General features: G+C 33.7%; 1 pseudogene across 1 annotated transcript; it reads left to right on the forward strand.

The window, feature by feature from the left end:
- The first annotated feature begins 5594 nt into the window (after positions 1-5594).
- On the forward strand, positions 5595-10437 carry LOC143257426 (facilitated trehalose transporter Tret1-like; annotated as a pseudogene). The gene is made up of 2 exons (XR_013031841.1): positions 5595-6370; positions 8199-10437. The product of XR_013031841.1 is annotated as a facilitated trehalose transporter Tret1-like (transcript).
- The last annotated feature ends 354 nt before the right edge of the window (positions 10438-10791 follow it).

Below are 10791 nucleotides of genomic sequence, written 5' to 3' on the forward strand. Positions count from 1 at the left end.
TTAAACACTACCTTCTCATGTGAGATGGCGAGTAACAAGTTAAACACTAATTTCTCATGTGAGATGGCGAGTAACAAGTTAAACACTACCTTCTCATGTGAGATGGCGAGTAACAAGTTAAACACTACTTTCTCATGTGAGATGGCGAGTAACAAGTTAAACACTACCTTCTTATGTGAGACAACGAGAAACAAGTTAAACACTACCTTCTTATGTGAGATGACGAGTAACAAGTTAAACACTACCTTCTCATGTGAGATGGCGAGTAACAAGTTAAACACTACCTTCTCATGTGAGATGGCGAGTAACAAGTTAAACACTACCTTCTCATGTGAGATGGCGAGTAACAAGTTAAACACTACTTTCTCATGTGAGATGGCGAGTAACAAGTTAAACACTACCTTCTTATGTGAGACGACGAGAAACAAGTTAAACACTACCTTCTCATGTGAGACGACGAATTAAAAGTTAAACACTACCTTCTCATGTGATATGGCGAGTATCAAGTTAAACACTACTTTCTCATGTGAGATGGCGAGTAACAAGTTAAACACTACTTTCTCTTGTGAGATGACGAGTAACAAGTTAAACACTACTTTCTCATGTGAGATGGCGAGTATCAAGTTAAACACTACTTTCTCATGTGAGATGACAAGTTACAATTTAAACACTACTTTCTCATGTGAGATGACTAGTAACAAGTTAAACACTACTTTCTCTTGTGAGATGACGAGTAACAAGTTAAACACTATTTTCTCATGTGAGATGGCGAGTAACAAGTTAAACACTATCTTTTCATGTGAGGTGGCGAGTAACAAGTTAAACACTACCTTCTCATGTGAGATGGCGAGTAACAAGTTAAACACTATTTTCTCATGTGAGATGACGAGAAACAAGTTAAACACTACCTTCTTATGTGAGACGACGAATTAGAATTTAAACACTACCTTCTCATGTGAGATGGCGAGTAACAAGTTAAACACTACCTTCTCATGTGAGATGACGAGTAACACGTTAAACACTACCTTCTTATGTGAGATGGCGGGTAACAAGTTAAACACTACTTCTCATGTGAGATGGCGAGTTCTACTTAATATGGTTCTTTTATTATTTCTTCTATCGTTTCATTCAACCATGAAATTTTTAGTTATATTGAAGCGCTATCTCACCTTCTAACTGTAGCACATTGAATTTTAATATGTTTGTGTTTGTTTATATTCTGAAACTGATAAAGCTTCCCCAAGTGTTATCGTACAGATATTAATGTCGTGAAAGATAAGGTAAATTAGCTAGTTTCATGGTATGTAACCTCGTGGTCTAACCACTAAATAAAAACCCTGCCTTGAGCTTAAACGAGCTTCTATCGTGAAACCTTAACAACCTGAATTATCTATGCAGCCTATGGACCTCTAGTCTACAAGTTTCTTGTGACATTCAACGCACCAATTGTACTCTTTTTCTCAGTGTTTTTAAGATGTATTGATCTCGTAGTAAATCACGTCGACATTCAAACTTCTATCGGTGTCCACTAAATATCAGACTACTTGCAGTTCATTGAATACGATCTGGTACAACAGGAAAGATGTCTCACTTCATTAAATTGTTGCAGCATCACAACTAATGTCCAATCACCTAATTACCGTAGGACTTTCATTACAATGTTTCCACTGCAGAGCCAAGAAACCACACAGATCCCCCAGCCTTCACCTTCGTGCACTACCCTCTTATACGTCCAGAGCCTCAATCAAGAGCCAGATCACTCAAATATGATTGCCTAAAACAGGAGATATTTCTAACGTCACAGACAACGCTACCATTATTACCCAGTTTCCCGAAATAAAACCATATAAGAGAAAAAGCCACCCAAGTCCACCGACAACAACGCTAAGCTGCCAATCTCTCTTCGACGATTTTGTCCCTTCTGTTTTTAGCTCGAACACTTAGACTGACAAGTCCTACACCCAGTTCTTCTTTCTTTCCATCGCTCCTAATCTTGTGACAAAGAAGACCATACTCGGACATTTCATTTTGCTGTTCGTTAGAGCGATATGGAGGAAGTTAAATTCCCTACGGCTGAAACTTTCCTTTCACGCTACCCTTCTCCACCAATTTGTTTTAACTACTTACAAGTTTACTCGGGCACTAGTTATGTAGACTATTCGACACCCAACCAGTGAAAGTGTGTTTTCATCACCTCGCCAATCTAATTATTTTGGCATTGGATTTAATACATCTCTACTGCCCTGAAGAACCATAAGTCCAGTGTCGGCCATTTGTTAGAAGAGAAAATCAGACCAGAAAACAAATCGTCGAAGGTAAAACTACTTCAGGCCCTAAAATAGTAAATTTTAAGTTCAAGGGGGCGAAGAGGAACAGCAGTTTCCAAGTACCTTTTTACCTTTTTAACTTTTCCCTCAGAAAACTCCTACCAGTTGATGATAATGATGAAACGAGTTAGTTTACGAGAGTTGATGAAAACGAATTATTGCTGATTCTTAATTATATTATAAATATTTTAATTTTTGTATATTATGTTTTCGGAATTTTTTTCTTCTGGTTATTTTTCATAATTTATTACTATTATTTAAATTAGTAACATTGACATTTATGTTGTATTGATTATTAACGTTTGTATGAAGTCCTTTCTAGTCAAACATGTATCTATTGACTTTTTTTGGAAAAGAAACGTATTCCATTTGTTTTAAAATGGCTGCGCTAGTCGTCACTACCCACCGCCAATTCTTGGGCTACTCTTATACCAACAAATAGTGGGATTGACCTTACACTATAATGCTCCTGCGAGTGAAAAGACGAGAATGTTCGTTAAGATAGGGATTTGAATCCACAACCCACAGATTGCGAGTCCAGCACCCTAACCACCTGTCTCCTGATAAGATTGAATGTTGTACACTATCAGTATTTAAAACGGCAGTAATGATATACATTTATTATTACACAACAAGCTTTCTGTCGTTTATCTTAACGCCAAATGTTTTGACAAAAGGTTATGGATTATTTAATGCTTTGATACTTCGTTATTGGTGCCTCGTCAAAGTGTTAGAACTAATTTTAGAGACTTAATATGCGTACGATGATAAATCTGATGGATTTTTGCTTTTAATAGTAGTTTAAAATTATCTGCCTCAAACGTTTAATCAATTAACAAGATAAGGATGTTCGTGTGAACAGTTTGGAGTGTTTTTAAATATGGGACAATCCTAATGTTAATTCTTAATATCTTCACGTTGAATAAACGTTACGATTTACTTAGGAATCTTAACCAGCGAGTAAGTTTATAATGAAAGATTATAAATGCCAAGAGAAGTCATGAGAATTTATCTCAAAATTATACTATCTTGAATGTAGGAGCTTTGCAATGTTGTCTATCTCGTAAATAGAACCTAAACCACGCATAAACCACCTGGCCTTCTCTCCATCACCCACCTTTTTATGAGTATAAAACAGCACTAGATATACATAATGTTCTCCGATAGGTCATTGGTCAGTTTAGTGCTCCCCAACCTAAAATTTGGAATTCAATTCCACGCAATAGACGAAGCGTAGATATCCCTTTGTATGACTTCTGGTAAAACAACAACGACCGTGTTGTTAGTAAACGACATTGCTGCAAAAATACACTCTGCAGTTTGAGGACGAAGGTATGTTATAAATAAGAGTAATGGTCAAATCCTACTCATCCATGAGTACCCAAGTGTATGTGTTGGGTACTGTTGACTTGTCGCCTTTCCTTTAAGATGTAACGTGGTTGTAGGCTGACTTGCATGCAGGCCGAGTGGGTTGTTTCAACTTAGCAGTTGGAGTTTTGACTAATACTACCTGCTGTTGCATGAAATGTTTATTTGAGGTGAGGATACAGTGGGTGAATAGAGTACACAGGGATTAACTCGAGGCTTTACAGTTAAAACAAAGGGACTCGAGACTGAAACTTCCAATAACACTTTTTATTTAAGTCATCAAACACTTAATAATTACATATATATATACAATTTATGTTTATTTATGTTTATCATAGGCAATCATTTTAACACCATTAACATGATAACTAATGTTTAAGAAAGAATGGCATTATAATACTTACAAAGAGCTTGAGCGAGAAATGGCGTTTCTACTAACGCTAAGAGACATCTTATCTCCTTCCTCTTGAACGATCAGATCGGTTTGGAGTGTTTGATAGATTTTTGAAGATTTTATGTATTCTGGTGTCTGTTATAGAACCTTTTATACTAGTGGGGAAATGATTTGTTGGCCTATTCCTTATGCAAAATACCAGCTTGCTTCCTATTTATGAATTCCTAAACTCGTTAGGATACATCTTCAAATGGTCAACATTTCTTTCCTGTTTACAAAATTCTTCCTATTTATGAATTCCTAAGCTCGTTAGGATACATCTTCAAATGGTCAACATTTCTTTCCTGTTTACGAACTTCTACGTTTGTTAGTTAACCATTCACTTGAAACAAAAGCCCATACTGTACCGTCGGTTCACTATTCAAGGTTCTTCCTGGTTCATCATCCAAGTTTTATGCCATCTTTTAACCTTGATAATGTTTATTTCTTCCATTCTAAACACATAGCGGAAGTTTATCAGCGGCTTTCTCTGAATCTCCATCTTAAATAAATCTTCTGTTGTCTTTGATGGTGTCAGTTTTTCTTAAACTAGATATCATTTGATCATACGGCAACAGCTTCCTTGGTTTGTTTGTCTCTTTTGAATTTTCGCGCAAGGACTATCTGCGCTAGTTCGTCCCTAATTTAGTTGTGTAAGACTAGAGGGAAGGCAGTTGGTCATCACTATCCACCGCCAACTCTTGGGCTACTCTTTTACCAACAAATAGTGAGATTGTTCGTGACATTATAACACTTCCACGGCTGAAAGGGCGAGCATGTTTGGTGTGACGTGGATTGAACCTGCAACCCTCGGATTACGAGTCGAGTGCCTTAACTACCTGGCCATTCCGAGCCATTTTTCTTGGTGTGTTCTTGGAATTGTCATTGTTCTATAAACATCGTTGCTTCATAAATATATTTTCTTATATTTCATTATATCCTGTTCATTAAAATAATTATTTGATGCAGCTAGATATATGGCGATGCCTCAAAGAGCAACGAAATTAAAAGCACATAATGTTATAAAACAACAAATTCTCCACTAAAAGAAACTTATGCTAATTAAAATGAAACTCTCAATAACATCCTTTTATATACATATAAATAAGTATTTTACCAGTTAACTTTGAATATTTAGCAGTTCTACCAATTCTGGAAATAGAAAAAAGGTTAAAAATAATAGTTTAATGAAAGTGGGGGCTGCATTCCAATCTTGATTTAGAGTCAAATTTTCGTCACAAATCGTAGAGTTCGATTTGTTCTAGGCTAAGAGTTCACATCCATAGGATTAATTGTGTTATATATTTGTTTGTTTTTATGATATTTTAAAATTTTGAATAAAGAAAGTAACTTTAGGGACTGAGACATTTTCGGAGATAAATATATAATTTTGCTGAAAAGAAATTAAATAGAACATTACGTTTAAAAGTTACTTATTATGTCACTAGGCGGTGCATCAGTTAGTTTGTTTTTTTAATTTTCTTGGTTTTGGTTTAGAGAATAGAAATCAAAATGTAGTTGTTAAAGTATAGCAATTATCGTTTGGTACGAATGTGTTTTCAGTTGAAAAGAGGTAACGAAACGCAAAGTTCCAAATAGTTATAACAAAGTTTTTATAGTCACCATGCTTTTTATACATGTATTAGCAGATTGTGTAGTAAAGTCATGCGTAATTAAAACTAAAATTGACTTCTCTCAGTTTTTTTATATCAGGTTTGATAAACCTATTTAGTCTACGGTTGGCTTTATCATTATTCGAATTATCACATGATGTTTTTGATTCTTCAAACTGTTATGATAATCAATTGTCCAATTTTATAGTAGTGGTTTTAGATATGTCACAACTTTATGCGACTGTGAGTTTGATATCGTTGTTAGTAGTGTGTACGCTGCTACGTTATAATAATATATCCTGGTGAAGGTGATGATAATTACACAAGCTATGGATGACAATAGTCGCACGCCATTATTAGATTATTCTGTGGAACCAGTAGTTTTAGATGAGCAGGTAGCGCAAGCAGAGGTAAATAAAACGCGTTTTACAAAGTGTAAAGTGAGGAAACTCATGTTGCTGCATTGGTTTCATGGATTGGTTCAATGGCTTAAGGGACAGCGCTTGGGTTTTCATCACCAGTGATTCCAAAGCTAGAAAACGGTACAGACATTTCGTTAACCAAAGAAGACGTATCTTGGTTTGCTAGTTTACTGCCAGTTGGAGCTTTAGTCAGTGGATTTGTTGGTGGTTAGTATGATTTTTAGGACATTGAGAATTGTTAGAAGTACTTTAACTTTGTTAAGAAGGTAAAAGATAGAGAACATACGTAAGCTTAGCAACTTAATGATAGTGATACCAGTTTCTGTCTATGTATCACTTCACACGATAGAAGCTGATTAAATGTTCGTTCATAATTTGCATGTACATTTAGGTAAGTTAAATGTTAATGAGTTCGGTATTCATCAGTTCAGTTTAGAAATAATTTATTAATTATACGTCTTGAAGTGAAATTTAGGTTGACCATTTTATATTTCTTTTTATCTTTTTTGTTAAAGGTTTAATTACTAGTTAATTGATTTTCAATTACTCAAATATTTGGATGGGATGCAGGGGTGTTTCTAAGATATTGTATTTGGGAAAAGAAGGGGAGAAACTATTAAAAATAAAATAAATGTTTTTATGCCTTTAAAAATGCCTTTTTTGTAAATGTTTTATAAAATACTTGCCTATTTTATACTGGAAAATCAGATTTATTGATATACTGCCATGTAAGACATTTTGGTTGTTTTAATATTCTACTAGTTTATTTATTTTCTTAAACCAGTTCTTTTTAGTTATTATTATGAGACTGTACAAAAGTTTAATACAAAGCCATTAATTATATTTTTGAGTTATGGTAATGTTTGGTAATTTGTATGCCATTGTCTTGTTTTAAATGCGATTGTGGCAGAGCTGGTAACACTAATGTGGAATATTAGAACTGCATCTGTCACAGACCTTGTGCTATATTAGCTTTCGTTTGTATGCTGAAGACTCCACTGTGAACGGTATACCAAAGTATTTTAATGGCAATACTCTAAGCAGATTCAGTCTATTCAAAATTCAACATTAGCATGTAGTAATATGGCTAATATAAATTTTTAAAAAAATAAACCCACTTCTGAAAAATAACATTTAAGGGGCAGCAAGAGACTATTTTTGGTCAGTTTAGGCCATTCTATCCACTAAATTTAATATTTAATAAAAAAAACCTCAAAGCCAGCCCTTTTCATGGACATACTTATTATGTTTTCCTTTAAATTAACTACATCTAGTATATCTGAAGACAAACTGTTTCAGAGAGAAACTACTGTGTTAAAAAAGCTAAACTTTTAATTTAAGATGACTTCTATCTTGTACTTGTGTTCTCTAGCCTTACATTTCTCACTATTAACTACAAAAAACAAAAAATCCTCAGTACTATGAATTCTCTTAACATTTTAAATGAAAGGGTTCTTATAAAAAGTTATGAACAGTTATATCCAAGTACTTTTTATTGAAGTGACATAACTGGAGTATGCCTTAGATGAGTGATGTAGCCCTCCATTCAAATTACTTTAAGGACATAACAAGGATGAATAACTGTCAGAATGCTTATATAAAATAGTTTGCATAATCTGAGGCTAGAAGTTAACCAAGTAAATTTTACTTAAAAGTTACTTTTAGTGGAATAAATTTGTAATGTTTGGATATCATTTCACAATTTCTATATATATATTTATTATAAAAATATCTTTCAACCCAAGATACTTCAAAAATACTAATGATTTGACCTGAATAATAAAGGCCTTCAAATATTCTGAAATAATCAAATCATAGCTTTTAGTTACTACAACCGATTTACAAATTTTGCTAAATAACATTTTTTTTTATGATTCTGTGATTAGCTGATCATAGCTTTTAGCTCTTACAACCAAAACAGGCTAGATAGAACTATAAAAGAACATTTTTGAGCCAGGTAAAAAAATTGTGTAAGTAATTTTGAAACATTCAGTATTTTTGTGTGTGTGTATATATGATGAATTTTTATTTTCAGGTACCAGTGTTCAAATATTTGGAAGAAAAGGGACCTTAGTAATAACTTCCATTTGTTTTCTTGTAGGGTGGTTGCTCATTACATATGCTTCTTCTGTTGCTATGTTAATGACTGGAAGGTTTGTAACAGGCTTTTCCTGTGGCTTAATGTTGCTTTGTTCACCCTTGTATGTGATAGAGATTTCTACTCCAGATGTTCGTGGGTTTTGGGTACTTGTATTCAGGTTAGTTTAACTATTGGAGACTTGATTACTGTAGCTGTGGGAATGACCATTTCGTGGAGGAGGTTAGCTTTTTTTTTGTACAGTTTTCCCAACAACACTTCTTTTTTTGTCCTTGTTCCTACCAGAGAGTCCACGTTGGCTATTAGCCAAGAAGCGCTCCACTGATGCTCTTGAAGCCTTGAAGTTTCTTCACCACAATAATGTGACAGTAGAAAAAGAGCTCATTGCCATTGAACATAACTTGCATATCAGACCAAGAATGAATATGACATTTAGAGATTTGTGTCAGGCATCTGTGGTGAAGCCTGTGTTTATGAGCCTTACTTTAGTACTTTTTCAACAGTTTTGTGGTATGACTTCAATTGGGTTTTACTCTGTATCAATCTTCCAGTCAGCTTCATCTGCAATTGGTGGTTATCATTCTGCTATTATTATGTCTTTTGTTAGTGTCATTTCAACAGCCACTGCAAGTTTGGTTATGGACAGACTTGAAAGAAGAACACTTCTTATCTCTTCAGGGTCTCTGATGTCAGATACTCTGTGTTTCTTAGGGATATATTTTTACTTCAATACTGAAGGAGACAGTTCTTTTTCACAGAATTATGGGTGGCTGTCTCTCACCACTCTTGTATCATATACAGTGGCATTTTCATTTGGATATGGACCGATACCTGCCCTTATGGCCAGTGAACTTCTTCCATTTCAAGTCCGAGGATTAGTGGGTGGATTCTTGACATGTTTTGGCTGGACCTGTAGTTTTTTGGTGACAAAGTTTTTTCAAAACATGATCGATCTTATGCAGGAATATGGAGTTTTCTGGTTTTATAGCATTGTGTGTTTTTGGAGTTGTATTTTTGTGAAGACTATTCTACCTGAAACTAAATGTCGCTCACTTGAAGACATAGAAGACAGTTTTGATAAATATGAACCTCTAACTAACAGTGACTGAAAAACTAACAGGTATATGTTTTGTAAGTTTCCTTGCTTATCTTACAGAATGGTGGTGTATATAATGTTCAGTAAACTAAATGGAAAATAATTTATCAGTATAACAGACTAGTTTGTTTTTTTATTATTTACAGTAAGAATAATAATAAACATCTGTAAGTAATATGCAAAGTTATTCATCAGCTTCTAGTTTTGGAAACAATATTTGTTAACTTGTAATCTGTGTATATCTAATAAGTTATAAACATAAAATATTCAAGCCATAAACCAAAACACATTAACAAATTTTTTTTAAATATATTTCACTTTTTTTTTTTTAAATGGATCTTAGGATACAAGCTACAATGTGGGATTATAGAATGTATCTTAGATTTTGGAGGTGACTGAAGAAGTAGGACCCACATTGCGGTTGGGATACACTGTCTAATATGTTACGTATAGTATATGCTGAATCAAGAAAACTTTGCACAAGATGTTATATACATTTTCTTGAACTAGATAAAGGTTTTAGTGAAACAAGTACATTAATGTCATGGATTGACACTGGCTTAGTGTATCAAAGGTTTTAGAGAAAGTTTAGTATTCTTTAAATAATTTTCAATTAGTTTGTGAATTTTGTTAAAATTTGGAAGAAAGAAACACCTGAAAGTTAGGTTAATAAATTAACTTTTAGAGAAGTGAAACCATTACATACAAACAAAAGTTTAGTTCTATATTAAACAGCATTCAAAAGTCAACACAAGTAATGGTTAAAACTACAAAAGTAATCAATGTATCTAAGTTGAGATTTTCTTTTTCAGATTTATCTGTAAGTGCAGTTCATACATTTTCATAAAGTGTGTTCTTGTTTTACTGTATGAAAAACTTTGTCAGCAATAAACCTTTTGAAAATCAATGAAATTGACAACTGCACCAGAACTTGTGGATAAACGTTGAAGTTTTGTCTTAACTACATATATTTAAAAAGAAAAATTTCTGTAAATAAATTGGTAAAACTGTTTAAATGGTTCTAAAAACATTCTAAAATGTTGAGATCTTTGTCAATAAATTTCTGTAGTTGTTCATAAACTATGCAATTTAGTTGTCTTTTTGCCACTTGTGGTTGGGGAATGTGCGTTTTCTTATAGCAAAGCCTCACCAGGCTATATGCCAAGTACAGGAATAATTGTCTCTAATAAATATGAAATCTGTACAACGTAGTTATAGAATGAGTTTTCCATAGAAATTTCACTTATGTTATTGAACCAAGTGATGAGATTTGATTACGTTGATTACCATATTTACCTTGAGGTACTTCCAAAATTGGTAGCCTTTATAGATTCCATTTTTAGAAAGCATATACATTCAACTCCAAATTATCCATGCAGAAGAAGGGGAAAAAATTTTTTTTAATTGCAGTTTCTTTCAGCAATCAAATCATGG

This window comes from Tachypleus tridentatus, chromosome 7 (assembly GCF_004210375.1).
Source record: "Tachypleus tridentatus isolate NWPU-2018 chromosome 7, ASM421037v1, whole genome shotgun sequence".
Lineage (NCBI taxonomy): Eukaryota > Metazoa > Arthropoda > Merostomata > Xiphosura > Limulidae > Tachypleus > Tachypleus tridentatus.